Genomic DNA, 7,372 nt, shown 5'->3' with positions numbered 1-7,372 from the left:
AATACCTGTTTTCCTTAATATTAGTTGTTGGGTTTTACACCAAGGCACCATGTGAAAGAACCCCCTTTCTCTCTATAACAGTTTTGGCGACCCCAGATGGGACTAATGGAACCTGTAACCAGGTTCACTCTGTAACAGTTTGACTCAAATAAACTTATAAAAATTCATAGAGGTTTGGACATTTCTTTCATTGACACTGTATCTCTTTATATCCAAGGCCACTGATACAGTTCAACTCTATCTGTTTTTAAAGTAGACCATTACATTAGATTCTTACCAACACTCCCAGTTTCCTTTTTTTCTTCCCCCATACAGTAAAGTATTTTTCACACATCAGAACATATCACACCACCTGACTCCTCCAAAATAAAATTAAAACCCTCCATTAGCTCCTCATTCTATTCCTCACCACGCAAGGTCACTCATTCTGACTCTCTGTGATCTGACCCCTACCTCCCTTATTGAACCCATCCCATCACTCTCCCTGGTCTTACTCTACTCAAGTTACACTGAATTTTCTGTTTTCCTGTGACAGAATGTTTGTTTCTGAAACCAGAAAAGCTGGTGCTTGTGCTGCCTGTCAGCTACCAGACCCAATAAGCAGAGACAGGGATTGAATCTTTATGGGCGCTTTATTCAGATGGTTGGTGATCTGAGAAGACACGGGTTTGTACCCTAACAGACTGCCTTAAATTCTGGTATAAAATGGGCCCTTTTATAAGGAAAAGAGTAGATAAGAGGGTTGGAATTCAAGGAAAAGGTTAATTGGATAAAAGCTGCAGTGTCCCTTCATCTGTGTCCTGGGCAGTGGTCCCTGTGCCTTGGGCTGTGGTCTTTGTGTCCTGGGCCACAGTCACCCTGGAGTACAATGGCTCAGATACCGTCTTGATTGCTTGCAGTCCCCCTGAGGCACAAAGGTGGAACAGCTTATGGGTTCCTGGAATCAAGGTGGGTCATACCTCCAGTTCCTGAAATAACAGTGTTTTACATACATTGATTACTAAGCTCATTAGCTGTTACTCGAAACAAAAATTTTCCAACATTTGAGTCTTCCATCATTTCCACCTCAGGTCTTTTGCATGAGCAGTTCCCTCTGCTTATCCCTTCTGCCTGCATGAAATGCTCACCTTCTGACCTTCACTGTCTCCTTGGTAGTTGGGTCTTGGTTTCACTGGCAGTACCTCTACTGAGTCTGTATGACATGCTCCACACTTCAGTCACTTCTTATGACTGTACTGTTTTACAAACTATCATTAGAGCATTTGTCATATGAAATCTCTATGTTTACTAGTTTTATTTTACTTGTCTGATCCTCTCACTATTATATATAAATTCTGTGATGGCAGGGAACTTACCTTTCATATTTATCATTGCATCCCCGTGTTGAATGTAAGACCTGAAAAGTAGAATCTCAAATATGTCTGCGGAATCAACAAATTACTTATTATTACCACTACTCCTCTTCTTTTCCAACATCTTGAGAACCTAATTTGCTCAGTAGAAACAGAAAAACAGAGTTACTCTTGGGAAGAAAATGAGTTACAGAATATATTTGAATCTCCGAAGTCACCTATACCTTAATAAAAACAAGTTAAGAGAGAATGGTATTCATGTAATAAAATAGCAAGAGATACAAAAGCAACTGGCTTTCAAAGACCAAATATGATAAAATGTGTGGTCAATTTGATTAGAGAAAATCCAAAAATACAAATTATCTTTTATGTGACCAGGGTGGGGGGGTTGGGGGCTCAACTGGAAAGCATGATTTATATAGTGATGGAGTATGGACACAGTAAAAAATGAGAAATCTGATTTTGTCTTCTGCTGCAACCCCTGGCTATTGAAAGAATGCCTGGTCCATGGTAGTTACTCAATAAGTATTTGCTGAATGAATGAATGCTTGTTATCTGTTATCCTTTTATTGGCCCAAGCAGAAGGATGAAAGGAAAGAGTAGATACATAATATAAAATAATAGAGGCATTGCATACATGTGTTTGGCAGTGTCTGACACACAGTACATGCTCAAAAGTTGTTACCTAACATAATTTCATTTAATCCTCATCATGTTACAGAGTAGGGTTCTCCAAAAATCCCCAGAGCCTGTGGGTTGGGGGATGGGGAAAAGGGAACAGCTTTTAAGATGCCTTTTCATGGCTATGGCTAGTAGCTAGTGTCTTAGTTATGCAAATGGTTTGGTTCTTCCAAGGCCCCAAGGAGATGGGAGGGGTTTTGACCATGGAATGGTGCAGAAAGAGCATACAGGGCCCGTGCAAGTTTCTGTGAATGGTCAGAACCAGTTACCATGCCCACTGCATCACAGGATTTAAAAATAAGGTGGCAACCATTTTAGAGAGAGGAGGAGAGAAGATCCACATGGTTTGCAGGAAAGGGAGAACTCCATGCAGCTTTGAAAAGGACAGAAAGAGAGAACCATGCGTGATCCAGTGCAACATGGCACATGTTTTCCTGGACTGTTATACGGAAGCTGATGACATCGTACCCAGATCCTGAAGGACAGAGCTGACAGATAAGGGATGGGGAACTTCTGGGAATGTTTTTGGCTTCTAGCCTTTTAGGGAGCAAGGGAAGTGCTGGGTCCCGTGGCAGAACAGGGCTCTGAGCTGAAGTGCTCACTGCCCTCCCCAGGTTGGAATATTGTAAATAAAGACCTGTTTTCCTCAACACTAGTTGTTGGGTTTTACACCAAGGCGCCACGTGAAAGAACCCCTTTTCTCTCTGTAACAGTTTTGGCGACCCCAGATGGGACTAATGGAACCTGTAGCTGGGTTCTCTCTGCAACAATCACAGTCAACTCACTCTACTTTGCTTTTTCTTCTCATCTTCCTAATTTTAGAATGCTCCAGTGTCTACTCCTTTGCTTTTTCTTCCTTCCTATTTACTCTGGTTGTTCTCATCTGTTCTTGTGGCTCTCCTAAACTCTGGCCTCTCCTCTAAAGTCCAGACTACACATTCATGTGAAATTTAAGACATCTCACTTGGGACCCCACTTCCTAGTCTTCCCAATCTCAAAAGTAGCATATTCCTTCTTTCACTTCTTCAGGCTCAAATCATTAGAATTATTTTGGCTTCGTCCTTTCTTTTTTCATTCTACATCTCTCATTTCTCAGAGCATCCTATTTTCACTACTTTCAAAATATATTTAGAATCTTAGCACCTGCCCCACCTCCTTCCACTCCTGTTACCCTGGTGCTGGCCACCATCATGTCTCTTCTTAATGATCAAAATTGTCTCTTCTCTGCTTCCACCCTTGCCCTCCATGGTCTACTCTCTAAATAGCTGCCAGAGTAATGCCACTAAAAGATGTAAGTCTATTTATGGAGATGTCTTTCTATTACTTGAAACCCTCCAGCATTCCCTAAGTCACTCAGAGTAAAGCCAGAGTCTTTACAATGGCCTGCAAGATCTCCATGGTCACTGATACTTCCCCCCACCCCAATATCCCCCTGGCTCTTCGTATTCACACTGGCTCACCACTCCCTTTTCACTTATTGTTTCCTACCACATTCTCTCTTAGTTACAGACATGGCCCATTCCTTCCTCTCCTTCAGGTCTTCCTTCAATTAGCATGATCTCAGAGAACCCTTCTCTAGACACTCTCTCATTAATTGAAACCTTTCCCTTGACATTTCCTAATCCCATTTCTCTCCTGTTTTATTTTTCTTCTTAGCTCTTGTCACAATCTGATATGTAGTACATTTTATTCTTTATCTTATTCATTGTTTTATCTTCCTCATTAGAATATAAGTCCCTAAGGGGCAAAGTTTTCTATTTTTTTCTCTGCTTTACCTTCAAGCAACTATCTAGAATAGTGTCTGGCACATAATAGCGCTTAGTAAATATCTGTTGAATGAATAAATTAAATATTAGCTGTTATTTTTTTATAGTCCCAAGTACAATGTCGGGATGAAAAGAAATAGTGCAAGAAAATTTATATGTACATGGTTATAAGTTTACTGTACATGATACAGTGAATTTGTTTCTGGGAAAAAAAGGCTCAAAATGTGAATATTTCTAACTCAAAATATTTAAAATAATCTAGCAACATTTATATTTCAAAGAATCTGTGATTGATCTTCTGTCTAAAACAAATGACTTTAAAATAATTTAAATAATTTTCCCCTAATATAGCTCTTATAAGTTAAATATTTTATTTGTCAAATTTTTTTCAAAATGTGCTGATGTATGGTGTGTAAAAGCATGTAGCCTTTGAACCCTATACTAGTCTATTTTAATTCTAAAATAAATTAGCCAAAACCTAATGGAAACTCTGAAGGATGTTGGTGAGACACTTAAGCTAACTGTACATAGTTCTATCCTCCCAACATCCTCTTACCCACATCCACAAAAACTAGTGAAAACTATAAACTACATAACATATTTTCAAAAGTCCCTCTAGGGGGCAGTATTGCCCCCATTGAGAACCATACTCCAAAAATGTGGTAGGACTGTGAAATGTGTCCTCCCCAACCCCCTTGGACCTCAGCTCCTCTAAGGATAGTATGGAGGAAGAGGTAAAGACAAATATCTTCTACTTAGTGGGACTATGTTTTTCTCCTGGATTAGCTGTAACTGCTACCTTAACTTGTTGGCCCTTAGTCTTCCCCTTATATTCTGGTGGAGGTGGGGTTCAAATGCTTGGTAATAGGGCCGGTAATCTGATCTAGCTCCACTTAGGACCTCCATGGAGAGAGTTGGCCCAACCTGAAAGCACAGAGTAGAAACAGCCAGGTCGTGGGATAGGAATGGGGGTAGTGAATTCCACTTTTTTCTTCCCCCTTATGGAATTGTAGAGTATAAAAAGATAAATTTCTTTTACACTAATTTGAAGAAGGGTAACTGAGAGAAGTGTGTGGAGTAGAAAACACCTCAGACCAGAAAACAAATACCTAAGTTATAGCACCGCCACCTCTGTGTGTGATTTTGGATATTTTAATTCTCTAGACAATCTTTGTTTCATCTGGAAAATGGGATAGAGGGTAAATTAGAGGATATTGTATCTGAAATCCTTAAGCCCTTGAACTTAGTATAACTGAGCATTTGGACTCTCCATACAGACAACATATATAACCCTTCTCTGTGTGTCCACGTGGAAAGTGAGGGTTTTGATCTTCGCTCTTTACATTTTTTCATACAAGACCTGTGGCATTGAATTTGGCAAGCATTCTTGAATCTAAGAGTCAAGTGTGTTTATTATTAAACATGGTGAATCACTGCATTTTAGAGTTAAGAAATTGTAGAACTTGTTTGTTAATGAAATGAAGTTAGGTACCTTGCACTTTTTTCTGTGTCTAGGTGAATATATGACATTACAAGTGACTTCATGATTCTCTTTTGTATACTGAACACTATACAGAACAATAGGCAATAGTAAGGACATAAAAGTTATGACAGATATGCAGGTTCTTGTAAGGATCCTTACAATCCCTAGTGTCTTAAGTTTTTTAGAAGAACAGCCAAGATAGATCCTTGACCAAGTGATTCATGGAGGGTGAGCTCTCAGGAGAAGCATCTGAAGGAAGGAGGAAAGCTGAAGCAGGAGAAGTTAAGCAAATGAATGGTTTCAGAAATCTAGCTTCATCCTGAATTCATGGGAAGCTCTGGAAGGTTCTCAATTACACCATGGTTTTTCAGTTCAAGGGCAAGTGGTCTTTGCTATCAGGACCCCAGTTCAGCCAGCTTTTTGCTACAGGTCACCTACAGGGGCCAGTTGGCAATATAATCTCCCAAACATCTGCAGTTGAAGCAGTTCCCATCAGCCAGGGACAAACCTATGCAGAAGGTTTGCTCTTGGCAGCCAAAACCCACAGCTCTGAGAGGGTGAGTACTCTGGAAAGGAGAATCTAGGTAGAACACCAAGGCTTTCTACTATGCATGGTATCAAAGGAGCCAAATCATATTTTTATGATATCCTTTAAGAGCACTTATAAAGCCACCTATCTGTAAGTGACATGTAAGACAGCACAGTATGAACATCTAGAGGTGCAGAGTAAGTAACCCAGCCAATGTGCACCAAATGCTTGCTGTGTGCTACACAGTTACGCAACCTTTATTCTCTCAAGAAATCTATCATGTCAGTAGTATAATCGCTTTTATTTCCTGGTAAACCAAGGCACAGAGAGGTTAAGTAACTTGCTCAGGGCCACACAGTCAACAAATGCCAGTGAATGATCATTTCATTGGCAATAATGTGGTATGGCTTCTGTGGAACAGAGAAAATGAAATTCTAAGCTCTGCTTTAAATCAAAGGTTTAATTTGGGCTTACATTTTAACAAGTTCCTAAGGTGATTCTCATACTAAAGTGTCAGAGCCATTGTCATGTGAAAGAAGTTTTCCAAGTTGGAGAGAATTTATGTAAAGAACATTAGCAATAGGTAAAATGATCAGCAGAAACAAATGTGCATGTGAATTTTGTAGATAGTTTGAAGGGAAAAAGAAGGAATGTCAGAATAAAATTGAGAATGGGCTCTCAAATACCAAAAAATAATTATACAGGAAGAAATAACCTTCTTGTCACCATATTGTTTCTTAAAATAAAAAGAAGAAGAACAAAAGAGTAAAAGTAAAAGGTATAAGAAACACTGGCTTTTATGTTTCTGTGCTGCATTCTGTAGGCATTTATCGCTAAAAATATGCAAAACTACCTCTTTCCCAAAGAACAGGATATTATATAGTTAGGAAGGGAAATAATATTTCCTTTCAGGTTTTGAAAATAAAAACACTAAATAAATATAAGAAAATAATTGCTGATATGTGATTAGCAGAGTGTTGTTATGTAGATGTATAAATTGTTCTCTGAAATAGCATGTGACCTTCCATAAAAATACCATTATAAAAATTGGACCATAGAGACAAAAGAGAAAAAAAGTAGAGATTTAAGCATGATGCCACTCAGTTATAATGAACTATTTTTTCAGGCAATTTCATGTGGGTACCACCAAGCTACTGTACCATCTTTCCCATTGCTGAGAGTGCAGCAGAGTTTATTCTTTTATGATGAAATTAGTAGATCAGACTCACTAGGTCCCCCTTATCCTGCTATATCAGCTCATCACTGCTATTCAATTCATTGTGACAGTTATGTACAAATCCCAAATATTGTTTGGAGAAACACTTTGAAGTAATATGCTAATTATTTTTATTAACTAAATTGTTTATTTTATTTCCACTTTATTGATACATATTTCAATGCAATATTTATAAAGAACTTATAATGACACTTTTTTCTTTGGTTCTCTGTTAACACCAGATTAAACACTCCAGCAGCTTAGGAGATTCATGGGCAGTCCTCAGAATGACCTTTAACTAACTTAAATGGCATAAATCACATGATGGAGGGCCTTAGAGCTGCA

This window comes from Furipterus horrens, unplaced genomic scaffold, assembly GCF_987537825.1.
Source record: "Furipterus horrens unplaced genomic scaffold, mFurHor1.1.pri manual_scaffold_9, whole genome shotgun sequence".
Taxonomy (NCBI): Eukaryota; Metazoa; Chordata; class Mammalia; order Chiroptera; family Furipteridae; genus Furipterus; species Furipterus horrens.
The sequence above is the reverse complement of the archived record's forward strand: the minus strand, read 5'-3'. Positions refer to the sequence as shown.